The 25,299-nt window shown below is 40.7% G+C and overlaps 2 protein-coding genes and 1 long non-coding RNA gene across 4 annotated transcripts in view; 2 read left to right on the forward strand and 1 right to left on the reverse strand.

The window, feature by feature from the left end:
• The window catches only part of LOC119026695, a 1,024,654-nt gene that overhangs the window by 56,908 nt on the left and 942,447 nt on the right, over positions 1-25,299 (reverse strand). The gene's annotated exons all lie outside the window — the stretch shown is intronic.
• Positions 43-2,327, forward strand: LOC119027342. The gene is made up of 3 exons (XR_005077355.1): positions 43-939; positions 1,248-1,362; positions 1,890-2,327. It is a non-coding gene; the product is annotated as an uncharacterized LOC119027342 (long non-coding RNA).
• Positions 6,216-25,299, forward strand: part of mchr1a (melanin-concentrating hormone receptor 1a) — a 30,001-nt gene continuing 10,917 nt past the window's right edge. Inside the window, exons 1-2 of the mRNA XM_037111331.1 lie at positions 6,216-6,428; positions 11,094-11,204. The gene's annotated coding sequence lies outside the window, so the exon portion shown is untranslated. The remainder of the gene's footprint in view (positions 6,429-11,093; positions 11,205-25,299) is intronic.

A 25,299-nucleotide genomic window follows, 5' to 3' on the forward strand; every position in this document is an offset into this window, starting at 1 on the left:
TGACTTCATGCTCCAACAGACAGGGGCAGCATATCACCAGGGAAACCGCTAACTGCCGCTAACTTGTCCACTCAGATAGCCACGCAGCTAGTTTGACCATTGGCGGAGTTTTGGTTTTTATACTGCTTTCACAGGAGGTCTTGAGGTTCTCAGGCCAAGGGCTTGCTGGTTATCATTGCAATGTCACTAGAAATCCCTGCAACACAGTCATATATGTCTTTGAAACAATGTCCATTTAGTAACTACAATTCGAAACATAAGCCCTTTAATTTGGCAGTAAAATAATCAGCCATAAAAACTGGCTCATCTCAGCCCATTCTCCCCTAAGACATCGTGTGGAGACATCCACCAGTTGCAATGAATAGCAAGGAATACGCACTGAACATCATTTAGACAATAGCCGAGCTGGTCTCCTACTGTGTGTGATGACGTGTTTTTTGTCATGCTCTGTTTTCTGGCACTGCACCAATTCTTCACAGAGGCAGCATGTACCCTCTTCCCAGGAGTCAGATGAGCTTGGCCTTGCCACAGAAAGACGACAATATCTATCTCGGTTTAGTCTGCTCCCCTCTGAGCTCACAGGTGTGACTGCAGGGAAATAGCTGAAATCTTGTCCCCAGGACGCTGACGTGTATTTCAGCGCCACAGTATAAAAGGTGGCTCCACACTTCTCAGCTCATAGGGCAGATCAGGAAATCACTGTAGCCCGTAGCTCACCCCATGTGAGCTTCTGTGGAGGCAGACAGATTGGAAATAGTTTCCGGAGCCAAGCATCATTCAGATGTCTTAAACCAAATGAAATGTTCCCCAGGATACCTGCTCAATCGCCTCAGCCAGCTCCCTTTGCTCGCCTTCCAGGTGATGCTTCCACTTCTTCACAGCGCAGTCCTTGATGCCTTGCTGCCGATGCCCACGCCCACCAGGACGCTCTGTAAATGGGTGAGAATGACAAGATGTGGGGGTGGTTTGGATTAACGCCAGTACATCCAGACATCATCATCAGCTTTATCCCGGTGCGGAGCAGTCTGTGTATGATCACATGTGTTCCCACTGAGTCCATTTGAGGCTGGATCTCTCTTCGCACACTCATCTGCCGCAGTCTGTTTTCTGCTACACACTACATGTCAGCTGCAGAGTCCCCTGCTGTCTCTCATATTTAGGCAGAGCAGCATCTCTGTCCACCCACACTCTTTACTTTTGTTTGGTATTCCCCACTAACACGACTCTGCTCTACTTTGCATTCTGAGTGTGGGGATATCTGGGTCGGCAGAAAGCTCCAAAGCTGGTATGCAGAGAGTTCCTAGTTTTCCAAAATCGACAATCACGCCGACTTCGAGCAGCCACTGGCCAGGTGAGCATGAGGTGAGACAGTATGAAGGGTCTGAGCCTCTCTTTCATGCCCTCTGTTTGTCCTTCCTCACACACACACACACATCTTTTTTTCCCATTAGTGGCTACAGAGGGGTTCTTCTGCTGGGATTGTGTTCTGCCTTTTACCCTTTGTCTCTGAAGAGCACATTTCTATCACAGCAAGTTTTCATCATAGTTACAGCAAAAAAACTTGACCCCCCCCCCCAGCACATAGTCTGCTCTACAACATCAGAGCAATCAGTGAGCTCAGTACGACTCCAAACTTCATATTGAGGCTCTGGTAAAAAATTGCCAGATGGAAAAGTAATCAATGATTAATATAATGGTTTGGGTTTTATTTTGTTTGTGTTTAAGCCTACACAATGGGTCACGACATGAGTCTGTAAATGGTTGATTGATTCAGTCTCTGGAGGGATGTGGTCTTAGACAGCCATACAACTGCAATACACTCAACAAGATTTTAGACGTGGAAATCTGAAGCCTCTGTTTTTTTTTTTCTGTCTCCCTTTCTCTAAAAGTAATTGCTGTTGGAGATCTTGACGACCCCCTGATGTGCCCGGGTGCACCCAGCTCACGAAGTGTCTGCAGGATACTCAAGGCTCTCTGGTCCCTTTGGCTCATCTTCCGAATGTCATGGCCTCACTCAGTATTTCTCATGCATATGCAGATAAAACTCAGTTTGGATGTACGACTGAACAAATGAATGCACTCTCTCAGAAGGGTTCTATGTGGCCATCAAATGTTTTTTGCAGAAACCTTTACTCCTGGGTTTTTACAGATCATTTCTGTTTCAAGTCTTTTTGGAAGCCCTACGCAAAATGTGGTTGTTGTCGTCCCTGTTTTGCAAACTATGGTGGGAGGATTTAAAACCTTTTCGATTTAATTTTTAAAAATACTATTATTTGAAGGCACTATTTGAAGCTTATAGGCAACATCATATTCTTATTGGAAGGTAGAATGTTTTGTCACACATAGCAGAAGTTAAACTCATGTCATTGTTGTTGTTTCCAATAAAGAAATAATACAATTAGTGAACTTTAATGTTGGATTAATTTAGGATTTTGGTGAGAAACTTGATGGCGTTTTATTTCAGCACGGGGGCCCCCTGGTGGCTTCAGGGGCCCTTTGCAGCCACATAGTCTGCATATAGCAAGAAACAGCAGTGCACAAGCAGCAGTGGTTTGGTTCAAGCGTACCGAACAGTTTTGTCCTTGTTGTATGGATGCAAAGGTGGTCTTGTGAGAAATCTAGGAGTTACTGCGCGTCTGTTGCCAGTGATGTAAAAAGCACCTAAAAGTGGTAAGTAATGATATTATCTTAGTAAATGTGAAAGTCACTCATGTAAATAGTACTTGAGTAAAAGTCTTTATGTATTAGATGTCAAATGTAAACATACCTAATGTAGGCCTATGTTTAAACTGTATGCTCTGGGTTGACCGAGTATCAGCCTGGTCAATTACTGGATCTGTCATTTGCCATTTTTTCTGATTATTCAGAATCAGCACTTTCAAATTCACTCTCTCTGGTGCAGCATGAGGTCTGCAACGTTACTGCCTCAAAATGTTATGGAGTGGCACTGAGTGGTACCTCAAAATTTGCATTATTACAGTACTTGTGGGAATGTTACATTCCATCACTGTGTGATATTCAACTGTAGCTCTAGCAGAGTCTAAAGAAGTTTGGTGTTTTAGTTGTTTACTCTCTCTGTTGGGATGAACTGAATGACCCAAGAATAATTGCTCAAGAACTCTCCCAGAGCTTGACCTCAGTGGTTAAAATGCGGTTGCGGGTCTTCTCTGAGCGGCTGTCCTCTCGAGGGAGCTGACACGCTCAAGGCTGAGTCAGGATCTCAGTCAAAACGGATGGAATTTCTGTTCAGTTCTGATTTCTCTTGTTCAAGTTTCAAGTGGAAACTCTATTGAATCTTTGTGTTATCCCCTTGAGATTCTATTAGGCAAAGTGTAACTGGAGTAACGAGTCTGACTTGGTGGACCACCACTTCATTACACTTAACCTAATTGATGATGCACTCATTTAATCTGTAGCCCACAGCTCTTCTTCCTGTGTGGCCATGCGGTGGCACTAACCGCTCAGAGAGGATCCTGCAGGCTGTGTTTACAATGCCTGAACATCTTCACCATTCAGAGTGTGTGTTTGTGTTTCTTTTCACCGTGGTGAAAGCACTCTTTGTGCACGGCGTGTGGTGAGGACAATTTAATGGAGTTATTTCAGTTCAAGTCTATTAGCTGAGGCATGGAAATGACAAGGGCAATCAGGCTTATAAGAAGGTTTTTGTTATGTATCTTTTTCTTTTTTAAAGACACAACCGCAGAATCGTTTTCTCCCTCTCTTAGCTCGGGACCCAGCTGAGAAAATGGGCGGCCATGATATATTTTTTGTGTTTAGAGGCCACTTCACTGCATTTTATACACTGGAATTGCAACCTAGAGGGCACTTTATTGTGTTTTCTCTACCATACAATCAAGAGGACTCTTGTTGCTTTTCTTTCAACACCCCCCCCCCCCAATCGACCAGTAAAAGAATGTTCAGTGTTTTTTGCAAAAGTGCAAGACCACAGACCTCTCAAAGACATTTTGCTGTCTCTGCTTCGAGCCGCATTACACCAATTTAATTTTACAATCCATACACATCCATGCCAGCTCAATCTGATCCAATATGTGATCTCATAACACCACCAACCAGTTACATATAAAGTTATGCACTGCTGTGAATCAGTGAAAGATATGTGTGCAGACAACTGACTGGAAATACAGTAAGTTGATAAGAGCACATGACAAATTCTTTTTTTTTCTTCACAGTTTGTAAGACGTAATATGGGTGCTGACTACAAACAGAACTCAATCACATCATGACAGTGTTATGTGTTGAAAACTTGTATGCTGAAGTAAACATGTATGTATGTGACGCTGTGATCCTTCCCTCTCACTGAAGTTACATAGTGCAGACACAAGTGAGAGACATTATATCATCATGATTTTGAAGCTGTTATTGTAAGGTAAAAAAGTGACATCATGTTGCTTTAAGTGGGACAATAAAATGATTCATTATTTATCTCACTGTCCGAATTTGAAAAATGTGTTTTTTTTTTTAACTTGTAAAAGAAAGTCCATTTGATTACGTCCCACAATGCGCACACTCACACAAAATGTTTTTAATTCACATGCTCGTATTTCTCAAGGATTTCCGTGGAGCAGCACACTCATCATGTGCTGCTCCATTCATCAGTGAATCATCATGTACACACACACATGCACGCAAAAAAGAACATTTTTAGATGAGCGCTTTATGCATATGAGATATAATTAAGCAAGAAACATCCCTCATTAGTTTTTCATTAAATCTCAATTATCCACGAAAATTGTAGCATTTTATATCTCAAGAAGCATTCGTGAACTCAACATTCAAGGGAAGTGGTTTGCCCTGTAAACCAGTTCTGTTCTCTCAGGCAATAAAGAGATGAGACGTAAACAACGAGGAGCAAATGCACCCAATAGAAATTTCACATCAGCTGATTTTGACAACACAAAAGTTGTGCTTGTCAAATTATATCATTTGACATCTAATTTGTTTGAAAATATGAAAAGCAAAGTTATGATCATGGAAAACATGAATCTAGAAATGTAGTTTTAAACTTTATTCATGCTGCATGCTGAACCAAAGGAAAAGATTCTCCTTTACACAAAGATTGAGCTAAACACAAGATCAAAAACCCCATTATTAAGATTGATGCAGTTCATTAGGTAGTAACACTGAAAAAAAACAAAAAAACAAAAAAACCCAACTTATCCAGCATCCCAAATCAGCCCAAATCATGTAAACACATTACTTATTGGCCACCTCGTCTGACATCTCCGCATTAGCTGTTTTTGGCAGATGAGTTCAGTGGAAAGTTTTTCAATGCGATTATCGACTGCCACCAAATTCAATCAGCAGTTTGACTAACAACCCAACACACCCCCACCTAACCCTGTTTACTTCACGTTCGATCCGTGCAGACTTTGAGGAGTAATAGCCCGCTGTGCTCTCCTGTGCTCTGCCCTCTCTGTGTCGGTGTGGTGCAGCTCGGTCATTCAAGACATCTTCCCTTCGCTTTTCACTTCATCAGGTACGGTCACTTTTAATCGCTGACCGCTTTCACATAAGTCTGGGGGAAGATGCCGGTGTGCCCGTTGCACGCACCGCTCCACCAGTTGGCATCAGTTTTATCCAGGACCTGGATGATCTCTCCACGCTTGAAACTCAGCTCACCCTTTTCCGTGGCCTCAAAGTCAAACAGCGCCTTGACTTGCATTGTCTGCATTTGAAAGAAGATTGAAAGGTTTTTTGTTGACATTCAAAACTCAAAAATTCCTCATAGAATCTTTCTGAAAAAATGCACAGAAAAAAATAATTTGATATAACCCTAGAAAACTGTATGATGTGTGTGAGCCAACGTGTGCATGTGCTGTATAATGAGAAACTTTATCTTTGAGCCTGACAAAACATCTGCACCACATCTTTCACTTAGTCGCTGCTCTATGCTGCCGTTTCCGTCGTCTCAGCCGTCTCTATTTCATAAAAATGAAAACTGGAAGATCTACATTGCCATGACAACTGGGAAATATTTTCATCTACTGACGAACATCTTCTAATATGATCAAAAGTTGCAGAGCAGTGTTCAAGAGTGGAAACAGTTGGACAACTATGTCCATGTGTTATTCACTGTCAGCCTTTGGGTGCTGGCCTCTGGCCTCTTGGTCTGTGCAGGCTCTTGAGTGTGCATGGTTGCGCCCCATGTTTGTGTACACGTCTGACCTGCTGCATCTCCTCCACGTCCCGGAGATAGATCGTCTGGCTGCGGGATACAGAGGAGCTGCGATGATATTCTACCAGTTGGTTTAATGAGTCGAACTTTACCACCCACAAGAAATAGCGTCCTGCTCCGTCGCGCAAGACCTTAAAGTGCTGCACTTCATTGCCGTACCTGACGAGGATGAAAATGAGAGAGAAGCAATGACATTTGAAAAACCTGGAGGAGTTGTTGTTGTCAAAAAACAGTAAGTTAGTAAGAAAACAGAACTTTTCTTTTGTTTGTTGATCAAAGAAAGCTACAAAGGGCAACTTCAAGGAAGCAAATCAGATTTGATTGACGGGGTGTGATACGTGATTCAAAGCGGGAAAACAAAGTTAAGTTTGAACCGCTGCAATGCAATCATTGCTTTCCACATAAAATAGTGTTGTGTCACTTCAAGATTTTTTTTATTACTGACCTTCATTCAACCTTTATCTTAAAGAGAAGGTGAGAATGAAGTGCCGGCAGTTGTGCGTGTGTGTTTCTTCGCGTTACATCACTGCTGATGGCGAGAATCTGAGGTCCGAGATCAAATGAAAGGCACTTCTCACATTCTGTTTATCGCATGCAACTAGTACAAAGTGACAGCTTGCTCTGACAAAACTTTTAAAGATCAACGATCACGCTGTCAGAATGACAGCTGACGGACAGTAGAATTGTTTACCCAAAGAAGTCACCTTGAACAAGGCAGCTGAGTGACAAGGCAGCGATAACAGCACTCTGTCTATGGACGACAGTCTGCGCAGGAGATAGAAATATGTGGTCAGGGGTCGACCTATCCTTATCAGATCTGTGTCTCAGTCTCAGTGTATTTTTTCTGCATTTATGACAAAATGGCCTTAATGCCTCTTCCAACCATTTAAGCTCAGTAAGCTAAATGTCACCCGGTCAATAACTGTCAGGGTGGGAAATTGATAAGGTTCCGTTGCCAAACTATGCAGCTTCTTATCAAACACCACAAATCTGGACAAGATTAAGAAGTTTTTTGTTAATTTCTCAAGGGATAATGTGTATCTTTTGATGAGCAACATTCACAACAGCTGGTGGGTACAATTTGATGTGGATCAAAAAATTTGGACCTAGCTGATTTGAAAATGTTTTGTTTGATATTGCCTTAGGCTTGATTGAATTGAATGGGTCTGTTGGGCCTTGGTGGAGGTATTAGCTCGACTGAGTGACTAATTCAGTTAGCAGTAAAGTTGACTTGTGGCAAGAAGTTCCTGTGACTTGCCTCACAGCTGCTGGGCAAAACTGGACTGAGACGCTGCGGGATTACAAACAGCAACACACTCTGCTCCGCCTGGGTTGCAAAATGTAGATAAATATATTTATTCAGTGCCTTATTACTGGAAATCAAACTCTGTTTCCACCTGTAATGTCAAAAAAATAAACTTGGAGCTTAAGTTAGTAAGGTTGTGCTAATGCCTGTGAGGCACGGCTGAGATGTCAGCTGTATTTATAAAAAGGAACCATTTCTGTTGCATCGAAGTGAAAAACACATCTGACACGCTCCAGACAATCAAGGGAATCAAGTAAAGTGCCTAGACTAGACCTAACATTTCTATTAGGAGTCGGCAGAGCTCCTTGATTGGTCTATGAACGCCCACATACACTTGCATATGAACTCCACAGTCCACAGATCGTTTCAGTAATATATGATTGACTGATTAAGCAGCACCAGGCAGACCAGATGGCTTAATATGGCTCATAATGGAGATGTGAAAGCAGATAGAGAAGCGGTGGCAGGCTCAGGGCGCCCTGGTAACTTGCCTGGAAGAGCGTGCAAATTCTTAATTTTCCAGGGAAATTTCATGCCCACTGAGTGAACGCAAGGGAACCAATCAAAATGCAGATGTTGTCATCATACCAAAGCCATTACATTGTGCATTTAACATGTAAGTCATAACGATACAGTGAAACAAACAACTAGTTTGTTGCCAGTTTAAAGTAGGACCGTCCTGTTTCGATTGCAGAGACAGAGATGCCCCACGTTATCCCAGTTACACTTAAAAGTGGGTTTTGATTTTAGGTTGTGATGGCGTGCAAAGCTTTTCTGCGGGGCAGAACCAAAGCTGCGGGACCAAAACAGGTGAATCCCTGCTGTAAAAGATGTCGATCTGTCTCTCAAAGCCTGAGTTCAGAGCCTCACGCACAAACACAGCAAAGACTGTGTACTGACAGAAAATGCACTGGAGGCAAGTGAAATGACAACTGACTTGACAGAAAGGGTGAAATCCCCCGGAGTGCTCTCGCTGTCTCGGAAGATGAAGGCTCCATCCCTCTGTTTACTCAGAAATTCTTCAGCTTGGACTTGACGCATGTTCCCGTGATACCACCTGTAAAAGTCAGCAGCACAGAAAAAAAATGAAACCTGGACACTGATAGGATGTCTGTCTTTTGAGGTCAGGGGTAAAGAGGGGGTCTTGTAGGCAGAGTCATGACCACAAAATTTGTATTAGCATGAAAATGAATGGGGAGTGAACTAGATGTAATTAAACTCAGCTACATTCATATTTGCATTGTGATTCAAGCACTTAAAGGTGTAATTCATTATATGGGGGGCAGCATATAACAGCACAACATAACATAATAGCGGCTGTTCCCATTGCTCCTGAGGTGTAATTGAACCTCTTCGACCAGCCTCAGCCTCATTTTTCTGTCATCCTGAACACTGTGAAGACATGTCCAGGTAATGCATTCGTTACTGGAATACCTTTCATGTCAGTTATTCATGAGCATTGATTTTAGCTACCTATTAACATTTGTTCAAAGAAGTTTCTGCATGCCCTCTTAAAAGTTTCCTGGCTGATTGAATAATCCTGTTTACTGCGACATCCCCACCTGCACTCTGAGGCGGAAGGCAGAGGCATCGGACCGACTGAAAGTGTAAACAAAGCCAAACTTAAAATTTCGTACAGAGAACCAGAAGGTCAGGCTGGACTTGCTTTAAGATGATTCTCTAGGAGAGATCAGCACAAAGGTCCATTTACACAGTTAACGTTAATTACTGTCGCCCAGAGGCACTGAGACGAGGCATAAACTCACCTTTCTTGGACCTGACAAGTTTGACTAGGCAGCCTAGAAAGATGGGAGAGAGATTGCCAAAAAAGGAACTGAAAACTTCAACTAAAAAAATGTCAAAATGTAACCGAAGTTGCCCTCAGGTAGCTGACAAAGTGGTAGTTAAGTACTATGACATCCTGACACATGCAGTGTTAACGGTCTGATGTTAACGACACTCATATGCAGCTCAGCCCTGATTCCAAAAAGAGTTGGGATGTTGTGTGACACATGACACGTGCATTCAATTAACTTTCTTGCACTTTCTCAGTATTGTGTTTTGCTTTGTTTTCTTTTTTATGTTTTTTTTTTTTTTTGCTTGTGTATGGCCTGTGGAGAAGTGGCACTTTTGGAATAAAGTTAATTGAATAGCATTATTTGTAAGAATTTGACTTTATTATATCTATCTTTGCTGTGGATGAACTTTATCCATCGTTGATTAATCAGTACCTTGCAAAGCTAAGCTTTCATTACCAACACTGCAGGTTAAGGGAGACAGGAAATTATTCACAGATACTCCTATGATGTAAACACAACACCAGAGTTCATAATTATCCCACAGGAAAACAATAGAGCTCATTAAATTTAGCTGAGATAATGAATAAAGGATAAAAACAATAAATTAGGTGACTCATAAAGATCTAATGTTAATCTAATGCTTTCATGTGGTGGTTCTCTGGCAAAAGATGCTCAGAAAACCAACATAAGGTGTGTTATTGTTCCTAAAGTTTTGTTTTCGATGCAGGCTGTCTGTCTGTCAGCATCTCATAAATGACCCATGAGGATTTAATGCAATTCTTGCGGAACGTAAGGTTTTGAGCAACGTTAGTCTGAGGGGGCAGAAATCCAGCAATGTGATTCATAGATGGTCATTTACAGTATAAATCCATTACATACAGCTCTTAACACCTAAACTCTGAGGGAAGTAAGAGAGGATTCTCTTGACAAAACAAAATGCATTATATTTCTTGCACTTGTTTATTATTGAGTCTGACCTTCCTGTAGCTTCATGTATTCAGCAGCAGTGACTATGTTGTTGTTCTGTAGCTGTATTCCAATTTAGGGGCTGAATTTTTTAAAAGACACGGACTGAGAAGGTGTTTCGTACAGAGAACCAGGAGGACTTGCTTTAAGATGATTCTCTAGGAGAGATCAGCACAAAGATGCATTTACACAGTTAACGTTAATTACAGTCGCCCAGAGGCACTGAGACGAGGCATAAACTCACCTTTCTTGGACCTGACAAGTTTGACTAGGCAACCTAGAAAGATGGGAGAGAGATTGCCAAAAAAGGAACTGAAAACTTCAACTAAAAAAAATGTCAAAATGTAACCGAAGTTGCCCTCAGGTAGCTGACAAAGTGGTAGTTAAGTACTATGACATCCTGACACATGTAGAGTTAACGGCCTGATGTTAACGACACTCTTATGCAGCTCAGCCCTGATTCCAAAAAGAGTTGGGATGTTGTGTGACACATGACACGTGCATTCTTTTGCAAACAAACTGAGTTTACCAACAGCACTTTAACAAAGTCTTGTGGTAATATCTTTTATACGATCATATGTCTCACAGTGTGGCGATCCTCGCCCCATTCTGGCTTGTGAACAATGTGGGCCTGTCATGTCCAATAATGATACTGTCACCTGTTGCCACTGAGTCTGTTTACTTGTGGAATGTTCCTGTTCCAAACAGGTGTTTTTGGAGCGTTCAACATATGCAGCTTGTTTAACCGTTTTTAATCGAGAACGTCGGAAGGAATACGCAAATTCTCATCTCCTGTTTAATTATGTTTTATGTCTTTTATTTACAGTGTCATGACTTTTTTGGGATTAAGGGGATGAGTTGTCTCTATTGTTGGCTATTTACGCTGCTTCTGGTGAGCTGATGGGATTTTGCTGCTACTGCTCTCAATTTTATGGAGGTAAGGATTGAAAGTTGAAACCAGGACATGTGGTGGTGATATAATGTTGCCAAACTAGAAACTGCTTCAAAAACATCATTGGAAACTGACTGTGTCCAGCATGTCTGGGTATTGAAAGACTGAATTTTCCTCGAACTAAATATCACAGGTAGCCTTGAAATGTGGACTTTGAAGTGAGCAGCCCCTGAACTGCGATTCAGCATGCGGTATGCGCGTTATCTTTGCAACAGACTGCCAGCCTGTCTAGAATATGTCCCACAGGAGGAGATTCAAACTGCTTTGCACTGGCAAAGAGTAATGACATTAAAAACCACAAGCAATCAAATCCAATCAAATCAATTCTATTTATCAAGTCCAAATTCACAATCACATTGCTTCAGTGGACTTTACAATCTGTACAGTGAACGACATCCTCTGTCCTGAGACCCTCAAGCAATAAAAACTGAACAATTAAATTAAGATAAAATGCCATTCTAAAAATCAGATGAAAACTGATACAAATAATTTAAAAGAAATAAAATAGAAATGGAATATACCAGAAATTGACATGAATGCAACCATGGTAATTGTGCTGGAGTAGATCTTATCAAACCCTGAGGGGAAATTAGGTTATTATAGCAGCGGGTACATTCAAATGCAAATATAATCAAAAATAGGAACATAAGGTATGAGAGGATAAGTCGCAGTATCAACAGTAATAATAATCTAAAGTGTATTATTTGTGCGTTTTGGAGTAAGTGCTATCAAGTCTGATGGCACCAGGAAAAAATGATTTCCTGTGCCGTTCCTTCAGGCAGCGGGGTTAAATGAGTCTGTTGTTGAAGCTGCTTTTAAGCTTGTCCAGAGTTTTGTGGAGGGGGTGAGAGGCACTGTCCATGATTGCCAGTGTCCTGTCGTCCGACAGCGTCAGAGGACAGGATGTATCACGCTCAAAATATTGTGACACTCATGGAATCATGGTTTTATCATAATTGCCTCGCTCCATGGCTTGCAATGTGCTTTGAGGCCTTTTTCGCCACGTTTCCAAGAAACTGATGAGTGAGAGAGTTTCTCTGTCAAGGATGAACAGAGGCGGTGTGGAGAATATCTAGTGCCACATTAAAGACAGATGTCCTGGTGGGAGACAGCTGAGTGGATATCACTTTACAATTGTCCGCACATTCACCATCAGCAGTGTCTGTAGCTTCAACAAGACTACAACAAGCGTGTACCTGGGTGCTTAAGAAAGCTCATTGTTAGTGCAGGAGACAATGCTACTCCTGCCCTTACAAAGTAGCCACTTTCCTGTTGTTCCATGACTTTACACAACTGGCCAATCAGGTGTGTTTAATTCTATTATTTGCTCTGGGATGACCACACTTTCAAAGCCCCAAGCCAGGACCCTGAAGCGTATCATTGGTTCATGCACCATAGGCGTGGGGGACAATTATTTTAGCCCTAAGCACACCTACCCAGTGCACCTTTTGTCACCATGGACGCCATGTGACGGGCTACTGAAAAAAAGGTGCAAAGGCGTTTCAGACAGAATGTGGTTTGCATTGTGCTCACCATGGTGTTCAGTGCAGGAAATAATAGGTTACGGAGCTGTTTTTCGTGTTCAGTCTGAAAGCCCATAAGCCTCCCAGAGCTCTGTAGCAAAGACTGACTTTATACATGGCATGCTATTTAAGGTTCAGCCTATGACGCCTGCCTTCGATACATTCATTGACTGTCACACATACAGATAAATTAGTGTTGACTTCAGAGACATAGTGCATTGTTTATAAAAACAAGTTAAATATCATAATGATTATTTAAACTGTAGTAAAAATCGGGACAATCTGATAGTGAATGTTGAAAACTGGGATATTTCTAAGTTGCAGGACTTCCCAGCTAGCAGGAAATGTTCCCACAACATTGGCTTACATTCCCTACAAGTCTTATTATGGCTTAAAAAAACGTTTTTATCTAATGTTCAAAGAACATTTTGAGGATGTTTGTTATTGCTACTGGATGCTTGAATTTCCTCCGGGATCAATAAAGTATCTATCTATTTCAAATAATGTTCCTATAATGTTAATGTTAAGAAAGGAAGAATGTTTTAGGTGCAACATTCTGAGGATGTTTTGTTGATGTTGTTGAAGTAACAGATTACACAATGTTCTTCTATAAAACATTCCCATAATGTTACAAAATAGCAAAGGAAGAACATTCTTAAGGCAACATTTATGAAAAAATGTTTTCAGAATATTATTATGGCCTACAATCCCAAAACATTTTTCTAAAACGTTACTGTAATGTGATATGTTAACAAAGGAAGGAAGTTTTAGCTGTAACATTCTCTGGATGTTTTGGGGATGTCGGTGAGGTAACATATTATAGAATGTTCTCATGTTTTCAGACTTATTTTAAGGCCTTAGATAACAGATGACAGAATTTTTTTAATAAAATTTCTGGATTAATCGGATTTGCTGTCTTTAAAAGACTAGTCTGCTGACATTTAAGATTTGGAGGATGACATGGTTGGATCAACACAAGTGTTTTACAGTACGTTTTACATTATTATTGTTGCCAAAAAGTTAAGGTTTAGGTTTAAAATACACATGTCGGGGGGCTTTTGTCTTTTTGGTTCTAGCTGAGTGTTGAGTGGGGAAGGTGCAATTGAAAAAACCTAACCCTAACCCTTGTTTTAACTAAAAAAATATAAATAAATAATTCTGTTAAGAGACTTTTTGAATATTGATGTTATCAAACTTGTACATGTGTTAATAGTCCAATTCCAATAGTTAAGGAAATTATCAGTGATCCTAGTGAGGACATTTGTGTGTTTTAATGTTTAAATATTTTAATGAAAAGTTACTGCAAAACATTTATATATTTTTTTCAAATCATGTTATTCAACTCTAAAATCATATAATTCCACGAACATTAAAAACTTTCATCTAAAAAAGTTTTGAGAACATTTGGGCATAATGTTCTAACAGGGCTTTTAGTAAACCTTTTAAGGTTATCACTGAACATCCTGCTGAGAATGTTCTCAAGTACAGAAGGGCATAACGTTCAAGCAATGTTGTCACTGAACATTCTAAAGAGGTTTTCACAAAATATTTTTAGAATGTTTTTAGAGAACGTTGTCCTCAAACATTCTGGGAACTTAAAGAAAACTTCCCGCTGAAAACATTATGAGCCCATTCTAGGTAACATTCTCAGAACTTTTTTAGAACAGAAAATTGCTAGCTGGGTTGGGACACCCAGTTGGACAGCCTGGAAACCATAATTTATTGTACCTAAGGTGGTTGGTTTGGTTTGATTTGATGTCAGCAGGCATTATTACATTCTCACCATCAAAATAGGCACTTTGAGTCAAAGAAAAAACAATATGGGTGAGACTTCATATTCAGCTGCTGTAGCGTATTGCAGTGCCACAATGAAGAAAATACAGCTCAGTCAAGGAAAAGACTCCTGCACTCTCCTCCTCGCACTTGAGTAAATATTCAGATGTGTCTGAATCATTAAATGACATAAAAGTTAAATACTTGTCAAATTCAAAAAATTTTTACTTGTCTGAAATGATGAAGAAACATTTGAATCCCTGCCCTACACTGCCAGTGTCATGCAGTCATTCAATATTCTTGTCTCTGGCTTTGTCCATATTATATAAGAAGGCTGCACTTTGTGATGGTCCAGTGTTACTGCCTGAGTCACAAAGTATTATGAAATATCCAAAAATGGTCTCATTAGCGTCCAATATTAAGACACAAATTTAATTTTCCATTTCTTGGCTCAGTCATGCATGCATGCTTTCTGGATTAATCGGATTTGCTGTCTTTAAAAGACAAGTCTACTGACATTTAAGATTTTTCTTGCTTGTAACAAATACCTTTAAAAGAACCAACAATGAGGAGCTCCTACTAACAAGTCTGATGAAGAAATGTAAAAACTTGGTGAGCCACACCATTGTACTGGGTGACGTTTTTCTTCATATCTGGGGCCTCATTTATAAAAGCTTGTTCACCCACACAAAGGCCTTGAAATGTGCTAATGTCACTAATGTCACTCTGAGCACAAATTGGGATTTCTATCATGTGGTGCTGCATGATAGATGCACAGACTTTCATTGTGCTTGCACTATGAGAGGACTGTGAATTAAATATTTATTAACATGTGATTTATTATATCCACCTCATGCCCAGACATCTTTTTTTCTGTGGCAGAAAAATTGGTTTTCCTCGTCTTCCTGTCAATCATGGCCACGATTCACTGTAAAGAACTACCAATCAGCAGGCTCATTTGTGGGCCATTCAAAAGGCACTTTGCAGTGACCATCTATGATTGAAGCTGGGTGTGGGAGGGCAGGGTAAAGGGCTGATCCCCTGTGCCCACATTTCCAAGTTGATTTGAGATTTTTAAAAGGAAATTCCACACTGTCAGGCCTACTCCAGGTTTTACTAATCAGAATACATTTTGGTGTTCGTACCTCCCCTCGTTTGGAGATAAACAAACATTTTGTGTGACGCAATTAACTTTTGGGCTGCACATTAAAGATTTGTGTCTTATGTACAGCTTCCGAATGTCAATTTTTCCCTTTTCAGTTCAAGTCTTGTTTCCAACACCAAAGTTGATTTACAATAACAAAAAAGTTGTCCATAGACAAATCAATCAGAAAAAGAATCAATAATGAAGACAATGGCCAGCTGGCACAACACTACTCTGAAATGTTAGTTATTACCTTGAATCTTGACTTACCCTCGTGGTTTAACTTGGACATAGTTCTTGGGAATCACGCCTTCTCTCCCGTTCTGCTCTGCTTTGAACCAGTCCTTGTCAGATTGATCACTCAAAATCTGCAGAATTGAAAGAAAAAGCAGATAAATACATTGAAAGATGCCAGCAATTACAGCTGGTTCAATCATCCACATATGAAGCTGTTATTCAGGGCTGACTGAACTGTAAAATTGCAGAGCCATTGCAAATTAGACTGCCTGGTCACTAAGGAAGTTTTAGTCTGACAATCCACAGACAGCAATTTCACCCAGGGTCCCCCGCTGGACTTTAAATCATTGCTGGGACTGAGATGCTGTTGAAGTGAGTGGGTCTTTCAGACATGAAAGCAAAGCCAGGCAGGTAGTCTGGGCTCAGAGAGAAGCCATCAGAAAATCAGACAACCTGAGCGGCTCCATCTCCCAACTCCCATCCAGATCATAAGTGTTTATCTGAGCGAGTGCATCTATAATCACTCTCACACCAACTCATAGAACTGTTTCTATCAAGGTTGGGGATGAAAGGGATGTTTTCATGCTTAAAATTGATTGAGAAATATAACCCACTGAGAAATATCACATACTGTACAAAATGTTTCTCACGCCATATGAGGAAGAAATGGCAGAATATGTATAAGAGAAGCCATATTTGCATAAATTAAATCAGTAGATGTTGTATGTCAATGTTAATTTGCTAAATGCTGATTCAAATTAGTCATTTCAACTTGGGAGGGAGTCTCTTACACGGGACGAGTGGCATGCCTCCAGCTGTGATGCAAATTGAAGTCATATATTAACATCAATGCAGACAGGTCTCTCTGTGCATGAAAATCCAACAGTAGCAAAGATGTGAAGCCTGAAAATGTATCCACTGTCTTTATCTGACTAAATGTTTTTTTTACCTGAAGCAAAACACTCACACACACACGCACACACGCACACACACACACACACACACACACACACACACACACACACACACACACACACACACACACACACACACACACACACACACACACACACACACACAAATCATACATCCTCCTGCAAGAGTAAAAAGGCTCTATCTAATGGCCCGAAGCGACATGCGCTCTTTGCCAGTTTCAGACGCCCAGTGCCCAAGTTGTGTTGCGCCATTCTTGTCAGCGAGTCAGGAGTTTTAAATAATCAAGTAAGTTTATCTGACGCTCCTCATGCACACAGCTTGAGGAGCGCCACAGATAATGGCAGCTGAGGATCAAGGTTGAAAAGGAGGAAAACAAACTGAACTAAATACAACTGTAACTGTTGATTCATGTGAGCAGGCTGAGGGAAATCTTAAAGTAAAAAGTTGAAAGATGTTGTACTCTCTCTTCAACCCTCTAAATTATAATATCTGTTGCTTCCTGTGTGGTAATTGCTGCCTGGAATTAATAGCCTATGTCTCAGCCAGTAGCAGCTGTGTGTTTACATGAGTGTGATATGTGCCCGCTATTTCTATGAGCTCATGTGTTTCTTGAGACATCAACTGCTGCATTTGTGTGTTTGTTCGCACCTCGCCACCATCTGTCTTTGCAGCATGCAAATGTCAGGGTCAGTCTCTCTCTGGAAAATGATTGCCATCCAACTACTCACAGGCTGAAAAATATTCATGAAACTTGACCGGCAAGAATGAGTGCCCTTGTTTCCAAAGACTGGCTCCAAGAAATTATTAATAAATATCCAAAACTGGGTCATATCCCTTGAGCGACTGTAACGATGTGGATAAATTCCGCACTGTGTGTGTTTCGCCAACATCCCATAACATATACAGTTACAACCAATTTACACCCACTCACACAAGCACACACACACACACACACACACACACACATATGACCTGCCATTAATACTGACTCATTCAGTCAGTTTCTCTGATGAACTGAATGCAGTCTTTGAAGAGATGATGCCACACAAAAGGACTGATCAAGCTGGAGGGTTATTCATCTAAACCTGACTGACACCACTGAGCCACAGTGGTTGAGCTGCATAAGACTTCAAGGAAGCATTATGTTATGAGAGCGTTAACATAACACTGCGATTTGTTGCTAAAGGCTATGATGATATTGCGATCACTACACAAAGTTGTTTTAAGCAGGGAGAAGGAAGTCCGTCTAACATAAAGAAAGGTTTTCAGTACAAGAATGAGTTTCTGCCTCAAAGGCTCCGAGCAGAGCTGCTGTTCTTCCCATCAAGAGAAACCAGTTGAGGTTGGAGCATTGGATAGAGATGCCTCCCTGCTACTGTATCCATAATTGACAAAAAATGATGATAAAGCAAAAGAGTTTCAGAACATCGCAGGAAAATTAGCAGCACTGTGAAGTGAACTAATCTCTGTCGGCTAATGGCGTCACCTTCAACTCAGCTTGTCAAGTTCATATAATCTCTAATTCTTGTGTATTAAAACAAGTTCAGATGAAACTTGGTGGAACAAAATGTAGCTCCACCACTATCTGTTGAAAAAAAAAAAAAAAAAAAAAGCCCAGCCTAGGTACATCTCCTCCATTGTACCAAACTGCACCCATAAATGCACCAAAACCAGGACTGTGGTCTGTTAAGCCCCTAATCCATGTGATAGCTGGCAAAACATTTCATTGAAAACAAAGATGTCAGAATCACAGGGGCTTTGGAGGAAAATTCAAGCGATTGCCAAATAAGTTTGGATACATTGTCTAAAAATGCTGAATGGCTGACAGCCAACCCCTTATTCATAACAATATACAAAATGAATGCTAAAAATAAGGGTGGGATTTTTAAAACTTTTTTGGTTGTTTTATTTATTTATGTATTCATTTTACTTTTCTTACTCTTTTTAATATGCCAGAATGTCCCTCCCAGGCCAACAGATGGGTGAGCAGTAAGACATATGTCCACACAGGATCAGGATGGCCTGGCCAGTTCTATGCTCCTCAGAATTTGCCAACACAACCTTCCATCCTCAAACAGAAGCATTTACAACAATTATTATAGTGAAATCTATGGTTACAACGTACCAGTACAGTTTGTATTGCTTTCTTTATATTGTTCATACAAACACAATGCCTGACAGGGGGTCCTAATGTAGTTGACAAGAAGACGTTCCACATTAGGTCACACATAATTATTCATGCCCTCCCCCACCTTGGTCCCTCTTTTACCTGAAGGAGGGAGGGAAGATTAAAAACTGCTCAATATAGAAAAGGTTAAGGACAGGATTATAGACATCAGTTACTGAGATGGAATTTCTAGACAGAATGAAAAAAACTTTTAATAATTTTAATAACACCCACGGTGTAACTCTTGCACTTATATGCTTTGGATTCCGATTAGGATGGTTATTATTATTTCTGCACGTCAATGTCGAGCTCAGGGCTTGCTGGGTTGTCTCCAAGGGACAACAGAAAGTTTCACTGTGGACACTGTTTAGCATCGCTGGTTTGAGTCAGACCTAGAGAAAATTCATGTAATCGCACTCTCAGTGGGTAGCAGGAGACAGCAAAGTAGCCTCTTCACTACTGTTTTCTTACACTTTGGATGGTTTGGTTAATGGTCACACACTGTATTCCCTGAATGTTGTAACAGGTCCACGGTAAGTAAAAGACACAGCAGCTTGGCTGCAGTTCATTAGCAGGCTATGTCAGTTCAGGGCTCTACTTGGAATCAGTCAGGGTGCTCATTAAAAATGACTCAGTTCTTGGCACTGAAATCCATGGCTTAGGAAAAGCAATTTTAAAACAGGTGCGACAAATAATTAATGTACTGAATATAAATTAATGCAATTAATATTTATATGTGTAAATATATAAATATGTTGTGCAGCTGCTCCTGGTAAAAAACATTATAATATTATTCAACCTTTCCCATAGTGTTGTCACATCATAACACATATATAATTATAATATTACATATCAGTCATCCTGATGTCATCCTGTTACTTATAGTGAATAAACATGAAATACTAATGGATCTTGATGGCGAGTCAGGAATTTTAAATCATCAGTGAATTCTATCTGCTGTTCCTTGTGTGCATGTTAATCAAGAGATACGCAAATATGTGTTTGTGCTGCTGGAGGATCGCTGCAGATAATATCATCAATATGCATCCCAACTGATATTGATCGGAAATATTTTATGACCTGTCCTACCTGATCAGCACATCACCACACATGCACAGACATGCCTCAGCACTCCTCGTCCCCCTCCGCTAAATATCAGTGTATTTTCTCATTATGCAGTCAAACAGAGCTCTTGATGAGACAGATGATTGTTAAACAAGGGGACCAGAGAGTCCAGCAGCCAAGGACCACATCCCTGTTCCTCAGCAAAGATGAAGACACTGTTTATTATCAGTACCAGGTACTGCTGCACCTGGCTCTTAAGGGGAGTTGCAGATGACACTTGGATTGGAATTAATGATGTACGGGCAAAACACACCCATGACTAATTCAGAGCTGTGCTCAAATATTCAAATATAGTAGTTCAGTCCGTCCGGCACAGAGTTTGAAAGAGGCAATCATCAAACAATTGTCTCTGGCCTCCATGTTGCGTTCTACGGTGCATTCACAACCTCAAATGTGATGCACCACGTAAACATTTGTATACATGCTAATTTTTGGTATCAGAATGGTGTAACAGTTAACTCTGAGGACTTTAAGGGGTCTGGCGACTTCATTACCACAGTAGGGTCTATCTGAGTTACATTGGTAGAACGTATTTTTGGTTCTAAATCTGTTCATTACTAATTATTTGGTCAAATTCAAGAAGGTGCTAAAAACTAATTTTGCATTGGACTGCATGTTGTTGTTCATGATTTCAGTGATTTGAAGGAGAAATATTGATATGGTCTCAGCCAACTATCTTTAAAGCAGTGCAGAGCAACTTATCGAGGTTAGTCTGCAGCCAAAAAGGGCAGATTGTTTTGTTTGCATTACTCGCCTAACACTATTTGTTACCTGTTGGTTGTTGCCACACCCGGTGCAAATATTCAGTTGCTGATAAGCTTGATATTGGGCAGCAGTAGTCCGGCCCCTTTTGATTTTGTGACAAGAACCATAAACTTTGTCAACAAAATAAGTGTACTCTAACAAAGTAGCATAATAGAGCAAAACAGAATGTTCCATATATAAAAATAAAATAACATGTTGCATTTGAAAATCATGTTGGCGTTGAACCAGTGAATACCAATTTGTGCTATCCCGTTATTTTCTCAACAATCAAGCCGAGAGGATAAAAGCAATTGAAGAGCAAATTAAATAGTCAATAGTGTTTCTTCCAAACGATTATATCAGAACAGAGGAAACTAGAGTGGAACCCGGTACAGCATATACGTTTGCAGAGGCCCAACAGTTCCCTTCTGTTCTCACTCATACATACCAGCCACATGTATATGTTGGATTTTTTTCAAGACCAAGAGTTGATGGGGTCTATTTTTGGCCCTCTGTCCAAGTTTCATGGTCATCCATAGTTTTTGTGTAACACTGCTGACGACCCAAGCGACAGAGCAAAAGAAATAAATGGAAATGTGTGAAGACTTCTTGGCGGAGGTAATTAAACACAGATTAAACACAGGGGAAACCTGTCCCTCACACTGATAACCATTTACCAATCTGCATAACTGAATATAGCTGCTGCTGGCCTGTAATTTCATATTTGATGGTAGAGCACTCTATTAAAGTTAAAAGGCAACCTGCTGTCTCTTCTGCTTCTTCTGTCTCCTCCACTGCTTCCGCCCCCTCTTGCCCTCCCTCACCCACCTCTCCCTTTCTTACGCCTTCTCTCTCCCTCAGTCTCTTCCTCTCTCTCAACCTGACCAGTGGAGGCAGATGGCTGGCCCACCATTGAGTCTGGGTCTGCTCGAGGTTTCCACCTGTTTTCAAGGCAATGTTTGCTCATGGGGGGAAATGTTGGAATCTCTGTGAATAAATTAATCAAGGAGTATGGTCTAGACCTGCTCAATTTGGAAAATGAAATGAGATGACTTTTGTTGTGAAGTGGGGCTATACAAATAAAGATCGGCTGTTGGAAGCTAGGTCAGCTAGTGATCGGAAGGTCGTTGGTTCAAATCCCAGCTCCAGGCTGAGCTGAGCTGCATGTTGAAGTGTCCTTGAGCACGATACTGAACCCCAAATTGCTCCTGATATACAGCTGGCACCTTGCATGCCCTCGCCAGCTGGGTTTCGCTCCAGCAAAAAAACAAAACAAAACACCATGACCCCATAAAAGGGATAAAGCGGTTACAGACAATGGATGGATGGAAGGATGTACTGGCTTATTATCTGTGTCCAAAAAGACAGCTTTACACTGTGATGATTTTGATTCTACCTCCTCTTTGCTCATTTGACGAAAAAAAACAAACAAACACAACAGCCTCAGACTGATTAAAAATACATGTTGTTATTCTGCTGTTTACTTAGAACACCAACACAAACTGAACCATGCACCAAAATTAATTATTGCTTAACCCTAGTCAATATTAGGATTCATTCTCCTTCAGAGTGCATCATTAATATGAATGTAGAAAGTTTTAATAAAAAACAAATTCTACTTAGCAAACATCTCAACAGAATTTGCCCCAAATGTCTAAATGTAATTCAAGATAGACTTGAACGGCAGCTTTCCCACCTACCGAGACACCACAGCAAGTGGTTACAGCAAGACACTGTCATGTCTAAATGACTAGACAGGGGATTTTTGTTCAGTACAACACAAAATACAGTAAATAATATTTCAGAATGACATATCAAACTTCAAACGTATTGCTGCTAAGGCTGTTAAAAACGACTTATTAGAGTTATGAGTTCAGTCAGCTTTAACAGAGTGTTGGTTAGATCAGATTTGAACGACAGCGCTGGCAACACAAGCAAACAAACTCTAAAGTGATTGGTGCACAACAGCAAGCTACATCACCTCTGTCCTAATAAACCCAATTTATTCCTAATTTTTCTCGAGAGAAAAAGCAAAACTGTTCTTACTTTGACAGTAATGTTTTGTAATGTGGGGCACAATCACAGATAATCAGAGGCTGAGTTAGGGGCATTTAAGGAAAACCGAGATCAACTGTGTGGTGCAGGATAAGGCGTGACATTTAGACTTTGTCCAGACTTTGTCAAAGCAGTTGGAGCAAAACCACAAAGGCTGTTGTTTCTCCAGACTATTTAAAAGACATCAAATATTGCACACAGAGGTCTGCACCACTGAGATTATTGAAATGGAGGGCTGCCACAAGTGAGTGAACAGAGCGGAAACTCTGTCCTTGTCCTGAGTTTGAGTGTTCCCGATGTGAACGAACAGGTATTTGAAATGACAAAATCCCCATCTGGATTCCACGCTGTCAAACAAATAAATGCTTTCCCAGCCACAAATCCAGCTTGTAAAGTGATAGAGCCTACAGCTCTTCAGAAAATTATGTCTTCGGAAGTATGTTGCAATCTATGTTATAGGCTCACGATTCACACACAAATGGTCGTCAATTTTGAACGTTCCTCCAGAAATCCCTCAAATCGTAACTTGACGGTGATTTAAGATACAAATATGCCACATATTCATAGTGTGTAGCACTTGCATGCAATCTTACAAAACATGGTTACATGACATAGGCCGTCAGAGGACCAACAATCATAAACTAAAGTTTGAAAACATTCTTTACACTTCACACTCTGTCGTTGATGATTCATGAATAAATGAAAAGCTGACAACAAGCTCCCAACAGAAGTACGAAACCTGCAAAATGTCTTTGACCAATAACACTGGCGCAGTCCACAGTTGCTGTTAAACTCAGCTTTGAGCTAAAAGACCGATAGCATCGTGTTTTAAGACGTCTTTAACTTGTTCAATACCACTAAGCCCGAAGAAAAATAGACAGCTCAAGTAAGAATTAGAAGAACATTTGACTTTTTTATTTCATTTTATTTGCTTAGCCCACGTTCATGCTTTCTATAAGAATCCATAATCACAAAAGCACGATCTCAACACTTGACCCTGTCAATTAGCAAGCCAGTCAAGAGGAAATCCACTGAACATTCAGGAGCTGAACTTTCAGTCAGTTAAATGCCCTTGCCTTTGTCCCCTTTTTTCACTCTCGCCTGTGGTGAAGAAGGAGCAGAGTGGTTGAAAGTGTAGCTGTGTAACCCACTTCATGCTGTTTCACCAACGTCACGCATGTTATTTTAAAACACATGCATGTATTGGGTTGTAGCAGTAAATTTCCTCTCAGAGCAATGAAACACCATGCCAGGTGCGATCTTAAGTGCTGCAGCAGGAAGGGTTAACGTTATGAGAGTATTCGGTCTTTCTGCATTTTGCGGACTTCAGCAGGCAGCCCCAGTGACCCCAGTGTCTGCTGGTAAAGAGGGAGCTGAGCCGGGAGGCAAGATTATTGATTTTCCAGTCGATCTGCATTCAAAACCTCACCTAAAAAAAAGTGTACTTTGTGAATTGTAATGAAATGAGTTTCACTTGGATGGCGAGGCGGAGTATCGGCGTGTGATACCCACCTTGAAAGGGCAGTGTGAATGGGGAGAGTAAAGAGGCCTGTTGCCAAAACTAATAAACCAACGAGTTCTGAATTGTGTGGTTGAAAGGGGAGAGACAACCAAACAGTCCAGTCCAGTGTGGGCTGTTATTCAATTTGAAACAAGAGAGGCAGCATATCTGATGCTGCCCCAGTAATTCCATCAAGCTCCTCCCATCCATCCATCTGTCTGTCTGTCTGACGCAATCTTTGGCTTATTTGACTTGAGCTACTTGAGTTTCAAGTTTGACCAGTTTTTTTGTGGCGGTGCCAAAGCAACAGAACACAAATTTTCTGTGACTAGAACATTCATTTGATAAATCTTTTTGAAACTGGTTGTAAAGAGGTTGGACAATATGGGAACAAACTATTGTGTGATTGTCACGGCAAAGTCTCTAGATTTTACCCATAAAATTAAAGCAGGATGAGCACTAAGTGTTCCAACAAAAAAGTCCTGCAGACAAAGAGTGATAGCTCTGCATCAGAAGTTTAAATAGACTTGTCAGGATAGGCCTGATCACATGTGACACTGTTCACTTGTGTCAAATGAATCAGCTAAGCTTACTGAAACTTGTATAACAACAAACATCTACTGTAAGTAAGAGATACCATAACTGCCAGATTCATGCTCCAATAGAGTACTTATCCCACCACAACAAGTTTAAATAAAGTAAAACTAGCAAAAGCAAAGCAATTCATATGCCATAGTTTCAGAATACAGAGCAGATTACGAATGATTTACCTTTAATATTGACCCACGCTTGAAACTCAGTTCATTGTCTGCCGTGGCATTGAAGTCAACACTGGCTACAGCCTCCATTAAGAAAAAAAAATGCTAATAACTGTC

Source organism: Acanthopagrus latus, chromosome 1 (assembly GCF_904848185.1).
Source record: "Acanthopagrus latus isolate v.2019 chromosome 1, fAcaLat1.1, whole genome shotgun sequence".
In the NCBI taxonomy this organism is placed as follows: domain Eukaryota; kingdom Metazoa; phylum Chordata; class Actinopteri; order Spariformes; family Sparidae; genus Acanthopagrus; species Acanthopagrus latus.